A 23,276-nucleotide genomic window follows, 5' to 3' on the forward strand; every position below is an offset into this window, starting at 1 on the left:
ACTGGAACAGAGCCCATAGCATGTAACCCCAAGGATAGTCACCTATACAACACCTATTGTATTAGATTCTGCCCTAAAACACCTATTATATTAGGTAATACAACACCTATTATATTAGATTCTGCCCTAAAACAATAAGGGTTAGATGCTAAGTTATGTAGTCCTGGATCTTAACTCTAATAGCCATAATAACCCTAGTAACCTAGAATATCCCTGATTAAATATCCCCTGCTTTTAGATAGCTGGTGTCCATTGGGTTTGTTTTTTTTACAGCCTCTCTTGTATGACAGTGGGTACACTTGCTTCATGAGAGCAGGAACCATGTTCACTGCTGCATTCTTATCCCCTAGCCCCATACTCCTTACACAAAAGATACCCAATAAATATTGATTGATTCACTAAATGAATGAATGATGAGCAGGCCTGCTTCTAGAAGAGCACTGCCCAATAAGAGTGTAATGCAAGCCATATATGTAATTTTAAAAATTCTAGTAGCCACATTAAAAATAATAATGGGCTGAGTGCGGTAGCTTATACCTGTAATCTTAGCAATTTAAAAGGTCAAGGTGGGCACATCACTTGAGCCCAGGAGTTTGAGACCAGCCTGAGCAACATAGCTAAACCCCATCTCTACCAAAAAAATATAAAAAAGCCCAGTGTGGTGGCATATACCTATAGTCCCAGCTTCTTGGGAGACCAAAGTGGGAGGATTGCTTGAGCCCAGAAGGTTGAGGTTACAGTGAGCCGTGATTGTGTCACTGCACTCCAGCCTGGGCAACAGAATGAGACCCTGTCTCAAAAAATAATCATCATCATAAAAAGAGGCCAGCAAAATTAACTTTACTACTATATTTAAACCAATATATATATAAGATTATTTCAACATGCCACTAACATAAAAAATTATTTCATAGTCTTTTTTTCCATGTTAAGTCTTCAAAATCTGATGTGTAGTTTATACTTACAGTACATCTCAGTTAGGCCTGGCCGCATTTTATGTGCTCAGTAGCCACGTGGGACTACTGGCTACCATGTTGGATAGTGCCATTCTTGAAGATTCCAGGTTTTCTAACTTGATGCCTCTGATTTGTGGGCTCAGAATATAGATAACCAAAGAAGTGGGAATAGTGTCTAAAGAAAGAATGACAGAGTATGATTGAGAGCCTCATGAGCTTACCTAGGAGAGAAACTTGTGGGGTTGGAGAATAAGGATTTGTCAATATTGGCTCTGGCTGTTCACACTCTTTCTGGGCTAACTTCCAGATTGTTTCTCAACGCCAGATAGTTAAGTGAGGAGCATGGCTGCACTTTTTAAAGTGAAGGCACAAAAAAAGAAATTGGATATTGGTCTTCTGATTATATATTCTAAATATGCAGTTAGAAAAGAAGCATTTTAAGAATCTCTAAGAGTAAAGCAAATTAATACCTTTGTTTCCTGAAAATTAGAGAAATTTGATATGCCATGTTAGCCCTCTTCATTTTATTTGGAAAACTCTGCTTTCAAAGCATATTAGAGAAAATCTGATTAGCTTCATGCCTCTCCTCCTTCAGCAAGGTCAAGGGTGCAGTTGTCATTATCACATAGGATCTCATGAAAATTCAACATGAATATACTGCATGGATTTCATTGGGTTTGTCATGCCACACATTGTTTTAAATTCCATAATTCTCTTCTATAAAGAGTACTTTCCATGACAATAGATTTGTTTTCAAAAGAAAACACAATTTAGAGTTGTCATTGGTAATTGTGGTTGCAAGTATGCTATCAAAGACCAGGAACCTTTGTTTTGCTTTGAATGTATTTTTAAATGCTTGCTATCTCAAATGTTGTAAAACTACTACTGATTATATATCATTTTGCAAAAAAAAAAAAAAACCTAAAGGTTATAAATATATTCTTAAAATTCAGGGTATGTCCAGGGTGTGAACAACCTGTATATTCTTTTTTGTGCTTAAAGCGATATTTCCCATTGCTTTAGATAGATAGGGTTAAATTGGCAATCTTTTTAAAATAAGTGATAGAAAACCAAACTCAAATTGGCATTTTTAAAAGAGGTGGTAGAGTTTAGCAGTTCACTTAGCAGAATAATTCAGAGGTGGCATTGATTCAGACCCAGACTGATTCAAGAGCATGTCCCAAGTCCATTTTCCAACTCTGCTTCTTCTTGGTTGGCACCCACGCTCAGGCTTTCAGCGGTGCTCCCTGAAAATCGGGGGCTCTTCTGAGCTTCACAGTCTTATACAACCACTCCCCACAAAGAAGAGATCTTCTGTGTCCCAAGGTTCCCAGTGGAATTCCTTGGGTTCACTCTGATTGGAATGACTCATGCTAACTGGGTTCTTCCCTCAAGCTACAAGTTGGGTCAATACTGAAACCATATGGCTGTTAATAGGGAAAATGGGAGTTCTCTGGGGAATCAAGAAGAAAGGAGAAAGACAGTTAAACCACAAGGCTCACTACAGGACGTTTTGCTTTAAAGCAGATGTAGTCAGAAGAAATTTGTGTAGCGGCAAGGATCTAATTCATACAATATTCACTATCACTGGCTTTGTAGGACCATCCCCAGGAAAGGATTTGCAATATATGAAGAAGGAAGACTTAGCGTTTATATCCTGAAGAAGAGCGGGGATTGGAATAGATGGGTGGGGGCGGAGGAGGGGAGAAGGGAATGTCTTGCTGTACTTGTAATTTATTTTTTGGACTGTCTTGCCAAAAATGGTGCAAGTGACCAGGAATCAGAACTAGAGAGCTGGATGGAGTTGGGGGGCGGGAGTGGGAGAAAAATGCAGGCAACAGAAAAATAGAATACAATTATGTTTCAACAGAAAAAGCTAAGCATCAAAATTGTGTCTTTTGCCCATCATTGTATCCCTAGTATCTGGCCCATAGTGGGTGTTAAATGAACGTTTATAAGTAACCAAAGTGATGAATGAAGGTAGCCATGAGTGGTGGTGATGTCTGCCAGACTGCTCCTTTTCTGTAGCTCTGAGGTAAAAGCAGCTCCTAAAGGAAATTGGACAACAAGGATCACTTGGTCCAGAGGAATGACTTTCCATCCAGTCTTGAGTGCATGGGCAAAATTTAAGAGAATTTTTTTCCCTTTCTACTGCTTTCCCTCAAACCTAGATGATAGCTTCATTATTCTTAAACCCAATCTCACATTGCCTGATGTAAAAACTAAATTTCTGGCCAGGCACAGCGGCTCATGCCTGTAATCCCAGCCCTTTGGGAGGCCAATGTGGGCAGTTCACTTGAGCCCAGGAGTTTGAGACCAGCCTGGCCAACATGTCAAAACCCCGTCTCTACAAAAAAATACAAAAATTAGCCAGGCATGGTGGTGTCGGCCTGTAGTCTCCACTACTTGGGGGACTGAGGCATGAACCCAGGAATTCAAGGCTGCAGTGAACTATGATTGTGTCACTGTATTCCAGCCTGGGCAACAGAGTGAGACCCTGTCTCAAAAAAAAAAAAAAATAAGCAACTAAATTTCTGATCATCACTAAGTTTTTAGTTATGAAATTACTGGAGGAAATGCAGCATAGCATGGTTGAAAACCATTTGGAGAGCCATGCACATTCCTGATCCCTAAGTCCTTGAGGCTGCATCCATCTTGAGGAACAGTGTGCTCTCTGGACTGATGTTACTGAATCCAACCCAGTTCCTACTTGATTTTCGTGGCATTAGCTTGGCAGCTAGATTTTACCTTTACTGTTTTTACCACATATCAGAAGATGACAAATCACACTGGTAGCAAGGATAAAGGAGTGATTTTCAAGGCATTTTAACTCTAAAAAACAGTTGAGAAACCAGCTTTCTTTATGCAGTGAGAGAACACGACACGGATGAACAAATTGTTGTGTTATCCAACAAGATTATCAGGGTTATTAGTGAGATAATTAAAAAAAGTCTGTGTGACTGTCAAAAGTCTCCAAACTAAGGATCAGAAGACCTGGTTTCTTATTCTTCCACTTTCTAGTCTTGCAACTCTGGCCAAGTTTCTACACTGCTCTGAGCTACAGGATTTTTTCATTGTGAAAGAGGGTGAGAGTTTCTCCACATTATTCCAATCTATTGAGGAAACCCCATGAAATAATGCATGGGAACGTGTTTTGGAAAATCAAAAGTGCTGTCCCAAATATAAGGTAACACTATTTACAATTGACACTTCCACAAAGTTTAGCCAGCACCCCCACACATTGCATCCTCTTCTGGTAACATTAATCAAAATCAGGCCAAAGGTGCAGGCAGGACAGACGCCTGACTTACCAGAAAATAAATGTCTGGTCTATTCCACCTGCAGTGCCAGTTTACATTGCCTGGCGAGGGCCAACGACCAGGGCCTCGGGGTAGAAGGAAGAAAGGGTATCAGTGGAACTGAGAGGGTATACTGTGGCGCCTGGAAACCCAATCTCCCAGGCTTCCCTGTCTCCTGTGTGCAGCATGTTTGCAGTGCATTCTTCTGGAAGGTAAATACTCCGGAATCCCGCAGCCCACTTGTGTCCACCTAGCCTGTAAGTGCCCCTGAGGGCATCAAAGCACGCGGACTTCCACTTGAAACAAAGCCACTGCGCGGCAAGTTTCCCCGTTAATAATAAGGAAGAAAGAGAGGACTTGGCAGCCATGGCAGATCTGCAGTAATTAAACTGACGTTGCTGTTTAAAAGCCTAGGGGTTGCCTGCAGCCTCCCAGCCTCCACTCCAACGGCTCCAACTCTGCAGGCGGGCCGTGAATGTCTCTAGATGCATATTAAGCAAAAAGTTTCTAAAGAGGATCGCGTGGAACCCAGCAATTGATTAAGAATCTCAATGGCCCTAATCCACCGAGAATTGAACGAAGTGCTCCCCAGCAAACGCAGCGCTTTAAATGGGGCTTAGACACAGCAAGCCCCGCCGGGGAGGGGGGTCGGGGAGCTACTGCGCATGCGTCCGAGGGTGTCAGGCGCATCTGAGGTACAAGTGTTCCAGGCTATTCAGCAGCGAGTGATTGGAAATTAGCATTGAGAGGCTGTGCGGCTTAACTGAGGGACTAGGGGAGGCTGGGGGCTTTTTCTCTCAAGAGGTGTGAAGCTCAGGGGAAGGAGTAGACGTGGGAACCACGTAAAGTAAAATCGTGGTAAGTGGATCTAGTCCTAAAATCTCCTTCGTGAGCCCCCTCCAGTTGGGAACCCAGAACGTGCAGCTCAATGTATGTTTGGAATGAATGGATGAAAGGAAGCAGGAGGAGGAGGCAGTTCTAGCGAAGACTCCAGAGGGAAGCAACCCATCCCCTGCCTCAAGAAAGCACCTCCACTCCAGTGGGAACGGACACGCGTGTACACAGCCATGAATGAGGTTTGAAAGAGGCCCCACCCTCCATTACACCTTTGCTCCACCGCGGCCCCCAGCCAAGGCTAATCTCCCAATCAGCACTTGCTTCCAGAAGCTTCTTTCCCTTTCCTTCTGATCACTCATTGGCCTTTCAACCCCTAGTTTTTTGTCTGTGTATGGGACTGTCTCCCCCGCCCCCCTTGACTGAAGTTCCTTGAGAGCAGCAGCCCTCTTTTTATCAGGGAAGAGATAGGAAATTCAGGACGTTCTTATCCAAGTAGATGCTGACCACCTGGGTAGTCAAGACAGGGCTGTGCACAATTAATGTGAGTCTAATCATAATGCCAGGGTTATTGTTCTGCAGGGAGCTGGTCATAGAGCACTAGATTGCGTTTCACTGGGAAATAAGCTCATTTTATTGGCTTCTCGGCTAGTGTTATGTAGAAATTTGCCACAGCTATTACTGCTGCGAGCCTACCCTGGATCTGATCATCTATTATATCATCTCCTCCATCTGATGGACCTCACTCCTTGTTTTTCAGAGCTGGCAAAGTTGGACCAAGGAAAGTGATAGCACCAGCTAAGTGGAGTGTGCAAGAAGGGACGGAGGAGGAGCACTGTGTACTGTGGGAAAGAGATGGGGTCTCCCATGACAGGGGTAAGGACACAAGACTGAGGGCACGAAGAAAGGAAACCATGAGGAAGTAGAGTAGGGAAGTGGGGAGGTCAAGAGATGGTGACCGCTCTCCTCTGCATGTCCCAAGGAGATAGTGATGACATTCCATCTCCTTGGGGCATGCAGAGGAGAGCGGTTGATATTTCCAGTTGAAATATCAGAAATCCATTTGGGACTCCCTCCTTCTGCGGGCCTCAATCTGTCATCTTCCTTGGAGCAGGACCAAAGCAAGTAAGATAAAGTCACAGTTTCTCATCCTTCTTCACTCAGCTTTTCTTGAGGTGAACTGGCATTTTTGTAAAAGAATGTATTCCCTGCCAGGTATGGTGGCTCACCTCCATAATCTCAGCATTCTGGAAGCCAAAATGGGAAGACTGATTGAGGCCAGGAGTTTGAAACCAGCCTAGGCAACATAGCAAGACTTCCATCTCTAGAAAAGAAATTAGCCAGGCATGATGGTGCACACTTGTAGTCCTAGCTACTCGGGAAGCTGAGGCAGGAGAATCACTTGAACCCTGGCATTCAAGATTACAGTAGTTAAGTGTTCTGTACCACCAAGGTAGTTGGGTGTCACTAGCCACATGAGGATATGTGAGCTAGTCACCAAGGACTGGGGCTGACTCCCGAGCACCAGGACAGTAAGAATAAATCTCTGATTATTCCCCTGTCCCCAACCCACACTTCAATTGGAGTTAAAGAGATGTACCCTTATGTGACTGAAAAAAAGGAGCCCTGCTCTCCTAGAGTCACATCCCCATAGGCCAAGACACTGTCTTATATGTAATTATTGGTGCTTCATAAATGGCTGATATATAAAGAAAAAACATTTCTATCAGGGGCTATATCCAACCTTATTCACAGCCTCTCATAGAGAGCTGCCCTGCCCACAGTCTCTGTAAGGGGAAGTTGTGTCTCTTCTGAGTGACCAGTTTCTCTGACCTCCCCTCAAGCCATGACTGGCTGACCAAGGAACTCAATGTGACCACTGAGAAGCAAGGCATAGCCTTAGACTCTGAGTTTCTAACCCTCTCTCCACTTTGCTAAGGTGGGGTTATGCCGAGACTTCCAACCCTCTACCATATCTCCCTCTTGGGGAGGTCGCTTGGGGTGGTATCTGCTTCTTAGCACCAGAAGAGCTCTCGAAGGACCCAGTTGCTGAAAATGCTGAAGTAGAAAATGGAGGTCAAGTGATGGCCATAAAGATTTTCCTGCTCCTCCCCTTGAATCAGGGATGGCCTTGTGAATTGCTCGGTCCCATAGAATGTAGGTAAAGTGATACCGTACCAGTTCCAGTCTTGGTCTTAAGAATCTTGCCAACTTTTGCTTTCACCCCCTTGGATCCCTAAGCTGGTATAGAAAGAGATCCAGCTGCAAGGACTGGTTATATAATTTGCAGGGATTAGTGTAAAATGAATGCAGGGTTCCTTGTTTTAAAATTAAGAATTTTGGCCGGGCACGGTGGCTCAAGCCTGTAATCCCAGTACTTTGGGAGGCTGAGGAGGGTGGATCACGAGGTCAAGAGATCGAGACCATCCTGGTCAACATGGTAAAACTCCATCTCTACTAAAAATACAAAAAAATTAGCTGGGCATGGTGGCGCGTGCCTGTAATTCCAGCTACTCAGGAGGCTGAGGCAGGAGAATTGCCTGAACCCAGGAGGCGGAGGTTGCAGTGAGCCGAGATTGCACCATTGCACTCCAGCCTGGGAAACAAGAGCGAAACTCCGTCTCAAAAAAAAAAAAAAAAAAAAAAAAAATTAAGAATTTTAAAGTGGTGACAACAGAGGCTTGATCCGAGTGGGTCCAGGCATCCCAGTCAGGCTTCCTGACACATATATCATGCTATCTTGGATTTCTGGCTCAAATTAAGCTTCCTCATGGACAACATGAGAGGATGATCTACCCCAGGTGAGACCAGTAGAAGAACCCAACCCAGATTACAAAACCATGAGCAAATAAATGGTTGTTACTCAAGTAATGCTCACTAAGGCTCTTCATGACAAATGGGTGTAGTCCTAGGGGCTGCTAAGGCCTGGGTTGGTATTTTATATAGCAACAGGTAACTGAAGCATGAAGAATAAGAGTTTACAGTGAGCAGTCGCCTACCATATTCCAGGCTCTGTGCTGGTGCGTTGCGTGTGCTAGCCCCCCTGATCCTTATAACACCTTCCATAATTCCTTTCTACAGGAGAGAATACAGCAGTTCCGAGGGCAAAGGATTGGTACCACTGCTCCCCGCTCAATAAACGGCAGAGGCAGAAACTGAACGTGAGTCTGACTGATTCCAAAACCCATATAATATCCCTGCATTGAACCAGATCCAGGGAAAGTGCACACAGCTTGGAGACTATTGGATAGGGTTCTGATGCAGTCTTTCCCAAATTTCCTCACAAATTCTACAGTTGAAATATCAGGCAGGGAAATAACCAGGGGAAAGACCCCTAAAGGGACATCATCACATCACACCTCTGTGATCATCAACCATAATCCCCGGAGGATGACCTAGAGGTACCCTACAAGGAAGCTTACTTGGGTTTTTTGATAGGTATAATACTGAGAAAATTTGCTATGGTTGGCTATGGTATGACTGCTGGGACCATGCCAGACGCCTGGGTAGTAACCAAGCAGCCCCAGGCCTCTGGAAGGATTGGAGAAATCCAAGACATTTGAGATTATGAGAAGAAACGGGTTGACATTTCATTTATTGTGCTGTCTTAAACTGAGTTTGCTTGAGATGAGATATTTACTTTACCGTACTTGCTATGTTCTGTACTAATCATATTTGGGGACACAAAGAATAGTGTGAAAAGTTAAAATGTAGCTTGTAACTTTGGCTCTGCTGAGATATAACTTGTAACTTTGGCTCTGCTGAGCTGTTCTTGTAAAAACAGGACCTCTGCGAAAGGGACAAACCACACAGCTTGACTGTCAGAGAGGGATGACAGCACATAATAAGCTTCTCCTAAGCCCCTGTTTCCGTCTCGCCTGGGATCTCCTGTCTTCCTGAAAAATAAGGACTTGACTTTATTTCCTGCCTAGCTGTTGAAATATCAAACTGTACCAAGATTTTGGCCATGATGGACTCTAAGATATTTATCTTCCTGGTCATAGGTAGAAATATTAACAAATAATATTCATTGCCATTTATTGAGCAGTGTGTTAAGCATCCATATTATTTAATGGGTGTTTCTCTAGCTGTATTTTAAAGTTCTAAAGTTGCAGCATTTGAATGAATGAATGACTTCTTAGCCAAAGTGAGAAAAAGCAAACAAGATACAAATGAGTTTCTAAACAATTTTTCTCCCCAAAATTAGCTCTGCTACTTTGCACAAGTCTCCTTTTCTAAGCTCCAGCTTCTCATCTATTCAGCAGGGATATGAACATCTACAAGGTTATGGTCAAGTTTAAAAGCACATTTGTCTAATACCAAGTAGTCAGTAGACAATCATTATCGTCATTACTTCTCCGGTTGGTAATTTGGGCAGGGTTTGAAGGGAGTTTGGGTAACAGGTGATAAGGTAAAGGACATTAGGGAAAGTCTGAAAGAATATAATAAGGATAATATATTTTAAATGTATTTTTCTCTTTTATGTTTTGGGAATGACTTTTCCCCTAATTAGCCTAAGGTAATTCTTATGCCTCAGGGAGGTTTGAGATTGTTATAGCAGGAATGCAAATAGAAAAAAAAAAAGATATAGCTTTTCATTTCCAAATTTGAGTTCCTAGAATAACTGTCTTTAAAATTCAGAGGTTGGGAATAAAGAAAAGGATTTTCTAGATTCCTATTGCTTCCATTAAAATATCAAGGGTCAGAACAATGAACCTGAATTCTAAAGCTATTGGTAGAGAGAACTGACCTCTGATGTAAAATGTACCCTTACTGCACAGAAAAGATGAGGTGTTTTTTTCCTTTCTAAACCAAGGGAATGCCAGGGGGAAAAAAGATAGAGATTGAAGAGGAAAAGTTAGTTTTATCTGTGTTGGCTTCTCCATTCAGGGCCAATATCACAAGTAGTAGATAAATTGAAAGAAAGGGCTCCCAAAAGAAGAAAAAGACTGTGTCCTGTTTCTCACTTAAAACTCAGCAAAGGGACCCTGTGGCCCATGCCAATATGTAACACTGAAAGAGAAAACCAACAGCATGGGTCTTTTGGCTTGAGGAAGTCAAAGTGCACCTTTCTTCAGCCATACTGCATTTGGGTTCATCAGCCACCTCTGCCATGCTGCCCAAGTTCAACCCCAAGGAGATCAGAGTTGTATACTTGCCAAGTGCCCTGGTGGAAAACTGGGTACCATGTCTGCCCTGGCCCTTAAAATCAGCCCTCTGGATGTGTCTCCAAAATAAGTTGGTGGTGACATTCCCAAGGCAACAGGTCACTGGAAGAGCCAAAGGGTTACAATGAAACTGACCATTCAGAACAGACAGGCTCAGACTGAGATGATACTTTCTGCCTCTGCCCTGAGCATCAAAGCCTGCAAGGAACCAGAGACAGAAAGAAGCAAAAAAAATCAAGCACAGTGGAAATGCCATTTTTGGTAAGACTGTCAACACTGCACCACAGATGCAGTACCAATCCTTAGTCCTAGAACTCTCTGGAACCCATAAAGAGATCCTGGAGACTGCCCAGTCTATGAGTTGCAATGTTGATGGGGCCACCTTCATGATATCATAGATGACATCAACAGTGGTGCAGTAAATACCCAGCTAGCTGTGAACTATGAAGGAAAACATTTCAATAGAGAATCATTTGACAACTAAAAAAAAAACAGCATGGATATCAGACATAGGATCTGCATGAATGCTCTTGTGCCTCCTTGAAAAAGCCAATTTCCCAACGTGGTGAAACGCCATCTCTACTAAAAATACAAAAATTAGCTGGGCATGGTGGTATGTGCCTGTAATCCCGGCTACTTGGGAGGCTGAGGCAGGGGAATCACTTGATCGCAAGGAGGTGGAGGTTGCGGTGAGCCGAGATCACACCACTGCATTCCATCCTGGGCTGAAGAGTGAGACTCCTTCTCAAAAAAAAAAAAGAGCCAGTTTCCCCATGCAAAGATGTCAGTAGTACAAGTCAATCAGGTACCATGTAGCAATGAGGGTAGACAACAATAGGAGATTAGCTGCTAACCTTTTTTTTTGAGACGGAGTTTTGCTGTTGTTACCCAGGCTGGAGTGCAATGGCGCGATCTCGGCTCACCACAACCTCCGCCTCCTGGGTTCAGGCAATTCTCCTGCCTCAGCCTCCTGAGTAGCTGGGATTACAGGCAGGCGCCACCATACCCAACTAATTTTTTGTATTTTTAGTAGAGACGGGGTTTCACCATGTTGACCAGGATGGTCTCAATCTCTTGACCTCATGATCCACCCGCCTCGGCCTCCCAAAGTGCTGGGATTACAGGCGTGAGCCACTGCACCCGGCCCAGCTGCTAACCTTTAAAAACAAAACAAAACTCTTTACACCAGAACTTCTTTCGTATCCAAAGAGACTAAGATACAGGTAGTGATGAATGTGGATGTGGAGCCAATGAGTAAGATTTAATCAGTTGTAGAAAACAACTGAAGACACAACCAAATGTAGTTTGATAAGTTTTTGACCCCACCCATTATATGAAGAAAACAAATCATCCATAACTCTACCATGGTAAACATCCATTACATTTTTTTTTTTTTTTTTTTTTTTTTTGAGACAGAGTTTCACTTTGTTGTCAAGGCTGGGCTGTACTGGTGCAATCTTGGCTCACTGCAACCTCTGTCCCAGGTTCAAGCAATTCTCATGCCTCAGCCTGCTGAGTAGCTGGAATTACAGGCACTCATACATTTTTAAAATATTTCTTTTCCACTTGTCTTGCAAATGCAAGATTATTTCAAATAACTATAATACGTATTCACAAGTTTATTTCATACTCTTTGTAAATTTCATCAAAATTGCTTTTCCATGCTGCCGTGTGTTCTTCTTGGTTAATAGATGCATGCGCTCTTAGTCAAAACTTGTAGTTGCAAGTAACATAAAGCCAATTCCAACTCAACTAAGGGAAATGAAGATTTAATGGAAGAACACTGGAGTTGCTCATTGATCTGCAAGAACCAGGTAGCCCTGGAGATCTAAATGCTGGGGACCAGGGGCTTGATGTCACCAGAGTTCTTCCCAGCTCATTCTTCCTACAGACTTCTCTACATAAACATACCGGGTGTTTAGCCATGTTAGGTCATTTTCATTAGCCACATTTTCCAAATGGGGAAGGAGGGACTAAGGGAGTTAGATGACTCACTGCAGGTGATTCAGCTACTAAATGGCATTTAGTTGAAAACCAGCATCTTGATTCAGATCGGTGGATTTGTACAAATTGCAAGGGACAAAACTTTTTAAAAGTATGTAAGAATAGTCACATAGGGTAAGAATATCTTTGATTTTTGTGAGGACTAGAGCTGAAGGAGAAGAGAAACATGCAAATGGTGTTCCATTCCCCTCACTAGCTTCTGTCATCTCAGACTGCCCACCCGAGGTCCTCCTGACCCTTGGCTTGCCCACAAGGAAGTTCATGACAATATTGTTTTCAGAAGCCAATATTCTCCTGTCTCTACTTGCAAGAAAATAACTGGGCCTCCCAGTAAGTATAATTGGTGTGAACAGTGATTTATTATACACCCAGTTCTCCAGACGGCCTTTCATATGGAAATGATTTTTCCTGAAAACAGAAAAATATGGGCTTCCCCCCACCTCAGCAGGTTATAACAGGTTTACAATCCACTCCATCAAAACCAGAATCAGAAACTTTAACAGAGTTCCCTTGAAACAGAAACACAAAAAAACACGTTCCATCTGGTAAATAATTGCTGGGGTTGCATTCCTGTGCATTCAGGCACAGGCTAACTGCCGTACAGCATAAAGCTGTGAAAATGTCTAGGCTTAATGGGGCAACATGAGATAAGATCTACTTAGATCTATCATATACTCAGACTGCAGCCTTCTGGGATGCTGGTTCATGCCAAACTCTCAAACCACACATAATCTGATGAGCTAGACAGATGTGCAAAATTATTCCAAGATACCTGAAAATCTCACACGTGAGTACAAAAGGCTGGGTGGACACATGCAGTCCTTATTCTATATGAATGAAGGGGAATGTTTACCAAGAAGGTCATTTTCAGATGACCATAGTTGAAAAGTCAAATGTGGTTCTAAGTTACACATCCTCTGCCTAAATAACAGGTTAGGAAGTATATCTAAACAGGCTTATATCATCCTGTGATGGAATACTTAAGAATGGGAAAAGCGTTTAGCAGTAAAAAGTAAGGTACCAAAAGGATTTAATGTAGGTAGTATGCAGCAGGTTACTTTCAGTAGGTAACTGTAAGTTACGATTTCATTCAGGAAGGGTTATTTTAGTCAGAGCTTTCCACCAATGGAACATACTTCCTCATAAGCTCCCTACGTCTGAAAGCATAGGTGGGGGAGCCATGTATTAGAGATGTTGTGGGAAGATCTATGAATGTGGAAAGCTGGGCTCAAATTAGGGATTACACTCAAATTCTTTAAGGAGTTGGGCAGATACATTGCGTAAAATGGTAAGGCATTAGAAAGCGGACCGAACTGCAGAAGACTGGACAGGCACAGCTACCTAAAGGCTTTCAAATTCAGTACAGATGCTTCTTGACTTGCCATGGGTTACTGTGTCCCAGTAAACCCAACTAAGCCAAAAATGCATTTAATACGCCTAACCTACCAAACATGACAGCCTAGCCTAGCCTACCTTACACAGGCTCAGAACACTTACGTTAGCCTATAATTGGGCTACATCATCTAACACAATGTCTATTTTATAATAAAGTAAAGAATATCTCACATGGTTTATTGAATACTGGTCTGGAAGTGGAAAAACAGAATGATTATACAGTACTTGAAGTACAGTTTCTGCTAACATGTATGGCTTTTGTGCCATCTTAAAGTTGAGTAATTATAAGTCAAACCATCATAAGTTGGAGACCATCTGTATTTAAAAAAAAAAAATAGACTGGTCTGGCCAAATAAACCACTTTGGAAGGATTTGGCCTGTGGATCAAGAGGACATTTGCCACTCCTGGACTAGCATACTCTTAAGCCTTCTTTGCCTGCTGAGTTCTGTGACGTGGTGTATAAAAATAATGCACTTTTATCTAATAAGAGCCAAACACTTACATTAACCTCTGTGGTAGGAGAAGGTGGAGTTGAATCGAAGTAACGAATGTGGTCCCCATTCCCAGAAAACTCAAAAATACTTGAAAATAAGATATGTCCATACAAAGGCAGCCAACAATGGCAGGCAAAAAGCCTATGGCTGTTCACAGGAAGGATTTCTAACTTTTATCTAGATAGGTCCAGAAAGAGCCGCAAAATAGGCATGGCTTGAGTGAGACTTAAAAGAATGAATAGGTCTGACATACTGGCTCACAAGCGAATCCCTACTCGAGAACATCATTTGAGCCCAGGAGTTTGAAGCTGCAGTGAGCTGTGATCACACACTGCATTCCAGCCTGGGTAACAAAGCGAGACCTTGTCTCTGGAAAAAAAAAAAAAAAAGACAAACAATTCTGCTAAATGGAGAGTGTAGAGGAGGATAGATTTGTTAGGTAGTAACCGCACAAACGAGAAGCCCAGGGGCTAGGAGGAGGGTTGTTCTTAAATCCTTCTGACCCTCCCAACTTCTTACTCAGATCCTAAAATTGGCTTTCTGTCACATATTCTGTTCTGAGCCCCTCCTCAGCCTCTGGACCCCTCCCTTATGAACTAAAAGATTTTAGAGTCGCACTTCCCATAGCTGGGCCCTACCACCCGCAGTCAGAGCCCTTAGCGCTCCCCTTGTATTAGCCCGCTCCATACCCCGACCCCACTGCCTGTTTGCAGACTTGTCAACACAGTCATCTGGCTGCCTCTCCGACAATCACCCTTGATGCTAAACAACCCATGAAGATTAACTGAATTTTCAAGTGAAGATGGCAATCCTAAACACTTAATGATCATAAGTGAGGAGACACAAACACTTTTCAGAATTCAAAATTCAAATACAAATTCAAATTTGTCTTTCAAGTTATGTCGTGTATGCCTTTGGTGGGTTACTAAGTGCCATCAATAAATAGCTAGCAGCAACTGATGGCTTACAACGTGCCGAAATCTGTGCTGAGCCTAGTACATGCACACTGTCCCTCGCCAGCTCAACCTCCAAAATGGGGCGCATTATTTTCCCCTCTCCAGAGACAGGCAAACTGAGGCTCAGAGGGGTTAAATAACACATGCAAAGTCTACAACTACCATAGGCGCATGGATTCAAAGCCAAATCTTCTATCTCCAAAAACTGACTACGATCAGATGTGATTGATGGTTACCACTTTACTTGATTGTACCATTCATGTGGGTGCATAAACGCATACTCAGAGGCATCTGCTGGCCTCTCATTGGATATAAGCAGCAACCTTCTCCCAAACAACACACCCATTTGATGTGGGAATGTGTATTGCTGACTCTTCAGGTACAGTAGTCCCTCCTTATCCAAGGTCCAAATATATTAAATAGAAAATTCCAGAAATAAACAATTCATAAGTTTCAAGTTGTGTGCATTCTGAGTAGCATGATGAAATCTTAGTCATCCTGCTCTGCCTGCCTGGGCTGTGACTCATTTTCTTGTCCAGCATATTCACACTGTAGAAGCTCCCCACCTGTTAATCACTTAGTAGATCTGTTGGTTATAAGATCTACTGTCCTAGCATCACAGTGCTTGCATCCAAGTAACCCTCGTTTTACTTAACAATGGCCCAAAGTGCAAGAGTAATGAGGTCAGCATATTGTTTTATTATATTATTAGTTGTTATTCTTTATTATAACAAATTTATAAATGAAACTTTATCATAGGTATGTACATATAGGGAAAAAAACGTAGTATATAGAGGGCTCAGTACAATCCATGGTTTTGGGCATCCACCGGGGTCTTAGAACATGTCAGCTGAGGGAAGTACAATAGTGTAACATTCTCACCACCTTTGAATCATCTGGAAGCACTAATGAAAAAGCACTGATGCCTTAGCTTCAACCCCCAGAGATTTTGATTTAATTGATTTTGGTTTGGAATGCTAGAGGACCTTCCCAGGTGATCCTTATGTGAGGGAACATAGGCAGTGAATTGTGGTTAAGAGTGAGGGCTTGGGTCTGATTTCTGTTACCGTAGGACAGCTATGACATGACTATGAGTCTTAGTTTTCTCACCTATAAAGTGGGAACTACAGAACTGAGTACTTTATAGCACTAATGCAAGGGTTAAGTTAAATGGAAACAATTGAATGCAGAAATGGTTAAGGTTCCTGGTGCGACCCCAAAAGCCTCATTGATCCATAATGAAATTGAAGTTTATAGTCTCTTAGGCAAACACACATTGGTTACATAAGAAAATGTATTCTCCCTGCTTTCTACTCAGAGTTCCTAACACCTCAGGGTGGAAGAGAAGTCTGGACAGACACTCTTGGCAACCTGCTAGCTCTTTCAGAGATGTAAAGGCAAAAGCCTTTCAGAGCCAGACAGCTGACATACAGATGTGAAGTAACTGGGATAAAGCTATCAGGGCTATTTAAAAAAAGAGAGAGCGCAGGTGTGATTTGAAGAGAAGATACCCCATAAAAGGCATTAAAGTTCATTAAAAACAGTAATAATTACCACCAACAAGGTGCTGGCCAAACAGATCTGTCTGCCCCCACATGCAGCAGGTAGGTGTCAGTTTGCACCACCAGCAGTCACACCCTCAGCTTTACAGGTTCAGGTCAGTAGCTTCTCCCTGCTACTGCACTTGTGAGCTGAGAGCAGCTACTTCCCTTTCCAATGAAAGCTAGGGGGTTTCAAGGATGTGTCTGTGACTGTGAAGGTTTGCAGATGATAGCCGGATTTGTTAAAGGCAGACAAGCAGTTATTTGTTTAAAAGTTCCCACCCTACGGAGGGCCCATCTCTGTTTCAGACTAGCTGTGTGGCCTTAACTAACTTGTCAGAACCATTGCTCACATGTAAAATTGGAAAAGAGTATCTACTCCTCAGGGATGTCGTGAAGACTAAAAGAACAAGAGATTTAGAGTGCTCAGCACAGTGCCTCTGCCCTGGGATGCAATCCAGATGTGTCTGCTTTGGTTGTGATTTTGCCATTCTTCAACAAAGTAAAAAGAGAGACTCAGGCACTGTTTTACCCTGCACCCTGGAAAATCAGTTAAATTACACAGTTCCTTCTAATTCATTACCTCATCCCTCCTTTGAAGCCACAGTCAAAAGCACTGACAAACAAGTTTGAGAGAGAGAGAGAGAGGGAAAGGTGAGATAAAAGATATAAAGTGACAAAAACAAAAACAAAAACAAAACAAAGGTAGAGAATTTGTTCCTTGTCCGTTCTCAAGGAGCACAGGTCTGATGGCTTGCTGAATGGGGCGTGGAAAGGTAACAGCACACCTCCCACATCTGTGGCCTGTGATGGCCCCAGCGAGCACTGGGCAGCACCCAGGCGAAGAGAAGGACTTCCAGGATGTATCTCGGGATGGTTACTCTCAGTGTTTCCAAGAATAAGAATCCAGCATGGGATTCATCCCACCTTCACTGTATTTTGCTTTGCTTTGACATCTGCCATGGATGCAGGAAAAACAAAAGTTAGGCCTCATATGACATAAATATATCAATTATTTGGCCTATGGAACATCCAGATTTGAGTTCAGAGAGGCCCTGGAAGCCTGGACTAGTCCTAGATTTTGGGCTTTAAGAAACAGCATTCATTCACCTGATTTTCAACTGAGGAACCACCCTCTATCCTCACTGTCAGTCACTGTGCTTTGGATGAAACTGACTTTATCCCTGTCTTCAGGGAGTGAGTGTGATATTCAGGCCTGGCCAATCACAGCATCACACTCCTCTGACCCAGTAAATGATAGATAGTGACCCATTCAGAAATGTGCATGTGAGCTCCTCAGAGCCAGAGTAATGCAAGGAAACTGTTTTTAAGGGCTTTGTTGAGGTATAATTTGCATACCAAAAAATCCGCCCATTTAAAGTATACAATTCAATTATTTTTAGTACATTTTCAAAGTAACCATCACAAAAATCTGGTTTTCGAATATTTCTATAATCACAAAAAGATCTCTTGTGCCCATTTGTAGGTACACAGAAACTTTAGCAGAGTTATTGAGGGAAATTGACATGTTTCTTTTGTCTGGGTCTGTTTGCAATAATGCTTACAGGAGCCTGGAACTACACAGAATGTGAGAATAAAGCAAAATCTGCTGAGTCAAGAGATAGGCTGGGCAATGTGGTTCATGCCTATAATCCCAACACTTTGAGAGGCTGAGACGGGCAGATCACTTGAGGTCAGGAGTTGGAGACCAGCCCAGCCAACATGGTGAAACCTTGTCTTTACTAAAAATACAAAAGTTAGCTGTATGTGGTGGCATGTACCTGTAACTGCAGCTACTTGACAGGCTGAGGCAGAAGAATCGCTTGAACCTGGGAGGCAGAGGTTGTAGTGAATCAAAATCGCACCGCCACACTCCAGCCTGGGCAACACAGCAAGACTCTGTCTCAAAAGAAAAAAAAAAAAAGAGAGATGTAAAGAAGCTGAGTCTGGAGGTCCCTGGTTGAGGCTCTTATCAAGCTGAACCTGAGTCAGAGCTTCCCCTAGACTTTTTCAGTTACATGAGCTGAGAAGTTTCCCTTTATCTTCAGCCAGTTTGACTTGTGCTTTCCATCTCTTGCAATGAGATGAATCTCACCTGACTCCAAAAATGATTGACCAGACCCTAAGGATTAGAATTGGAACCTTTATTAATCGAGTATCAGACAAGAAGGTGCATCTCCAGATATATTTTAGTCACAGAATTATTTTACATCTGATCATAGAGGCCATTTTACAAATGAGATATAGCCCTGCAAAGGTAAATTGCTTAACCAGGATACATAGGAGAACCTGGATAAGTCCTTGTAACTCTGAATTTGATTTTGTAACCTGAATTTGAATTTGTAACCCTGAATTGGATCCTATCTTTCCTCTTCAAGTAATCACCATCATCATCATCGCCATTACCTCTTATAAAATCTTTACTATGTGCCAGACCTATGCTGAGTATGTATTGTGCAAATATTAACTCATTTAACCTTCATAACTACCTTATGGGGTAGGTATTATTATTATTTTCATTTTACAGATGAGGAAACTGAAGTCTACGAGGTCACATAACTTCTCCAAGGTCATATAGCCTGTGATAGCAGAGGCAGGATTTGGATGCAGGCACACTGGCTACAGACGCCACACTCTTTTTTTTTTTTTTTGAGATGGAGTCTCGATCTGTTGCTTAGGCTGACGTGCAGTGGCACAATCTTGGCTCATTGCAACCTCCACCTCCCGGGTTCAAGCAATTCTCTGAGGGGCTACCCTCTTAATCCATGTACTGTACTGCCTTTTATGAATAAAAAATAATCTAACATAAGCTTTTAGTCAGTGTTCCAGTGGTCTTTCAACTAGAGATACTACCTTTTTCTGAACTTACATTTCAATCATTACAAAAAAATTAAAAGCTAGCAAAAACCTCAAATATTTTCCATATTCTAAGGCTCTTCAATTATATAAACAATTTTTATCTGATTTCAGGTAGTCATTAACTTTTGTGCTTCTTACAACTTTGTTCTGCTCTTCTAAACACATAGTAAAAATAAAGTTTAATCATGGCAAAAGTCTAATTTTTATGTCTTCTTGCAGTAAAAACTAGATGACTGCTCTGCTTTATTGATATTTAATATGATATGGTAATGATATTTAATGTAATTTAATATGAAATTTTACATTTTATATCAGCCAACTGACAAAAAAGTAAGACCTGGGAGTTAATAGCCCGCTTTATTGAAACAAAATGTACATATACAAAAAGTAACATAAATCTGTCTTCTCTGAGTTCTTGAAATCAAATAAGACATGCAAAATGCTTTGATATGATTTAGCTCTTTGTCCCCATTCAAATCTCATCTTGAATTATAACAATCCCCATGTGTTAAGGGTGGGACCAAGTGGAGATAATTGAATCATGGGGCGGTTTTCCTCATGCTGTTCACATGACAGAGAGTTCTCAGATCTGATGGGTGTGTGTGTGTGTGTGTGTTTTAGACGGAATTTTGCTCGTTTCCCAGGCTGGAATGCAATGGCGCAACCTCAGCTCACCACAACCTCCACCTCTCAGGTTCAAGCAGTTCTTCTGCCTCAGTCTCCTGAGTAGCTGGGATTACAGGCATGCACCACTACACCCGGCTAATTTTGTATTTTTAATAGAGACAGGGTTTCTGCATGTTGGTCAGGCTGGTCTTGAACTCCTGACCTCAGGTGATCTGCCTGCTTTGGCCTCCCAAAGTGCTGAGATTACAGGTGTAAGCCCATCTCACCCGGCCTGATTTGATGGTTTTTTAAGGAGTTTCCCACCTTTGCTTGGAGCTAATTATCCTTTCTGCTGTCATGTGAAGAAGAATGTGTATGCTTCCATCATGATTGTACATTTCCTGAGGCCTCCCCAGCCCTGCAGAACTGTGAGTCAATTAAAACTCTTTCTTTTATAAGTTACCCCGTCTCGGGTATTTCTTCATAGCATCATGAGAACAGACTAATACACGCTTCCAAAGCTCTGAAATGCTATGTGAATGCAACATGCTATACTCTCCAAGTTATTTCACACATATTTTTATATTTTATTTTTTGAGACAGAGTTTCTCATCACCCAGGCTGAAGTGCAATGGTGCAATCTTGGCTCACTGGAACCTCCGCCTCCCGGGTTCAAGTGATTCTCCTGTCTTGGCCTCCTGAGTAGGTGGGATTGGAGGAGCCCGCCATCACGCCAGGTAATTTTTATATTTTTAGTATAGATGGGGTTTCTACTATGTTGGCCAGGCTGGTCTCGACCTCCTGACCTCAGGCAATCCACCCACTTTGGCCTCCCAAAGTGCTAGGATTATAAGCATGAGCCACCACGCCCAACCTCACACACATTTTTCTCACTTGATCCTTACCTAAGAGATATATTTGAATGGGGATTATCAGATGAATAAACATTGTTTCTTTGTTTTGTGTTTTGTTTTGTTTTGAGACTGAGTCTCACTCTGTCTTCCGGCTGGAGTGTAGTGGCGCAATCTCAGCTCACTGCAACCTCCACCTCCTGACTCAAGCAATTCTCCCACCTCAGCCTCCCAAGTAGCTGGGCCTACAGGCATGTGCCACCACGCCTGGCTAATTTTTTGCATTTTTGGTAAAGACAGGGTTTCACTGTGTTAGCCAGGATGGTCTCGATCTCCTGACCTCATGATCCACCGGCTCAGCCTCCCAAAGTTCTGGGATTACAGGTGTCAGCCACCATGCCCGGCTAACATTGTTGTTTTTAAGGCCGTGTCATGGATGGCTTTTATTTTTATGTAGAAGAAAGACATGATGAAAGTGGGCCTTTAGGAAATTCAGCCAATGGATATATACAAGATGGTTGAGGACGGGAAATGTAGGCATGGAGAATAGCTTAAAAGGCTGCTCCTGCAAATAGACAGTCCCCAACTTACAATGGTTTGGCTTATGGTTTTTCGAATTTATGATGGTGTGAAAGCCATATGTGTTCATGAGAAACCATACGGCAAGTACACCTATAACTATTCTGTTTTTTCACTTTCAGTACAGCATTCAATAAATTACGTTAGAAATTCAATACTTTATCATAAAATAGGCTTTTTGATGATGATTCTTCCCAACTGTAGGCTAAGGTTCTGAGCATATTTAAGGTAGGCTAGACTAAGCTATGATGTTTGGTAGGTTAGATGTAAGTGCATTTTCAACTTATAATGTTTTCCATTTACAGTGGGTTCATTGGGATGTCATAACCTCATGGTAAGCTGGGCATCAGTACCTCAAATATATTTGTTTAGTGTAAGGAGTCTGTACAAGTTACTTGGGATTGACTTGACTCCTGGGGCAACAGAACTTTGTTCTAAGTTCTAATGCCATTGTTAAAACCAATGGGTCATCAATAGGACACTAGAGATAACTGAGCAGCTACCCTATGAGGAGTGGCAGATAACTAGAAAACAGCAGCATGAAGTGGGGTGGATTGGAGTACCTAATGGTGGCACCTGAGCAAATTATTCTAGGCATGTCTGCTCAGACCTCAGATGGTGGAGGTGGGAGTTGGGCTTCCCAAATCCTCTGTCAGTGATCTCCTACTGCAGAAAGCAGCCTTGTACCCACACAGCCATCAGCAGCCCTTTCCAGTTTTCTCTTTAAAGTTCTTGGGGAATGTTTGTTTTACTCCCTAAGGAAGCATATGTCTGCCTTGGGGATATGTGAACATTTGACTAGAAGTAAATACCTTCCCTGTTAAACATAGGCCTCCACCTTCTTAAGCTCTCATTTTTAGGTTTCTCGTTCTTTGGTCCATATTCATTCTACGAGGAGATGGTCAGCATGGCTACTAACTCCACACGAACTCAGTTTTAACAGGTTAATCTACTCCATGAATCCCTGAAAATATGGGGGCATGTTGGGGCATGGTTCCTGAATAATGTGTATGCATTTTGACTGAGGCTGAGGTTTTTGCTGCAATGAATGCTCTAGCCTCACAATATCCAGTGTGCCAGGAATGTGTAGCTTGAGAGGAGAGGAGGATGGAGCTGCTGGGGAAGGAAAAGCTGTGGAGCAGCAGGGATATTAGAGTCTCACAAGTAACAAGTTTATTCCACCTTTGTGTTCAACACTTTGTTGCTCATTCATGCTAGAAAAGATGACAAGAAACACGCCAAAATTTTCATTCACCCTCAGATTGTTTTATTCTAACTTGGAGACAGAAAATCTGGATTCTGCCATTTATGAGTTGTTTGAATTTGAACACATCAACTAATCTCAGTTACCTTAACTGAAAGGAGCAGTTACGATAACATCCTTCCTGTCTCATGCATAGACAGGGTTACTGGGAGAATGAATCAGTCAATGTAGATCAAAAATGCTGCTTACAGAGAGTGTAAACTATGACTGTCTTATAAGAGTGAAGTGTAAATAATGACAGCCACTTTCATTTGGGGTCAGGATTCACTCTTACTGCTGCCTGTTAACATGTATAATCTCAAGCAGTGATTGAGAATTTATGATTCTAAGAATGGCATTGCTTTTGGGTCTGTATTTTACAAACCAAATATTGTAATTTTAGGGATAATGGAATATTAGGGGCATAAAGTAAAAACTTTAAGACTTACGGTCAGTGGAAATATAGTTTTTTTTAAAAGTACTGGGCTAG

At 42.3% G+C, this 23,276-nt stretch overlaps 1 long non-coding RNA gene across 4 annotated transcripts in view; it reads left to right on the forward strand.

Moving 5' to 3' along the window:
* Positions 1 to 4,952: 4,952 nt before the first annotated feature.
* LOC144581988 (uncharacterized) overlaps positions 4,953 to 23,276 on the forward strand; it is a 30,088-nt gene continuing 11,764 nt past the window's right edge. For 2 of the 4 annotated variants that reach the window (XR_013533575.1, XR_013533576.1), the window contains exons 1-3: positions 5,199 to 5,331; positions 5,850 to 5,965; positions 8,171 to 8,250. This is a non-coding gene — a long non-coding RNA (uncharacterized LOC144581988). Of the gene's footprint in view, positions 5,114 to 5,198; positions 5,332 to 5,849; positions 5,966 to 8,170; positions 8,251 to 20,716; positions 20,807 to 23,276 lie in introns of those variants that run through there. The other 2 variants (XR_013533580.1, XR_013533579.1) reach the window with 2 other exon arrangements.

Source organism: Callithrix jacchus, chromosome 1, assembly GCF_049354715.1.
Source record: "Callithrix jacchus isolate 240 chromosome 1, calJac240_pri, whole genome shotgun sequence".
Classification (NCBI taxonomy): Eukaryota; Metazoa; Chordata; class Mammalia; order Primates; family Cebidae; genus Callithrix; species Callithrix jacchus.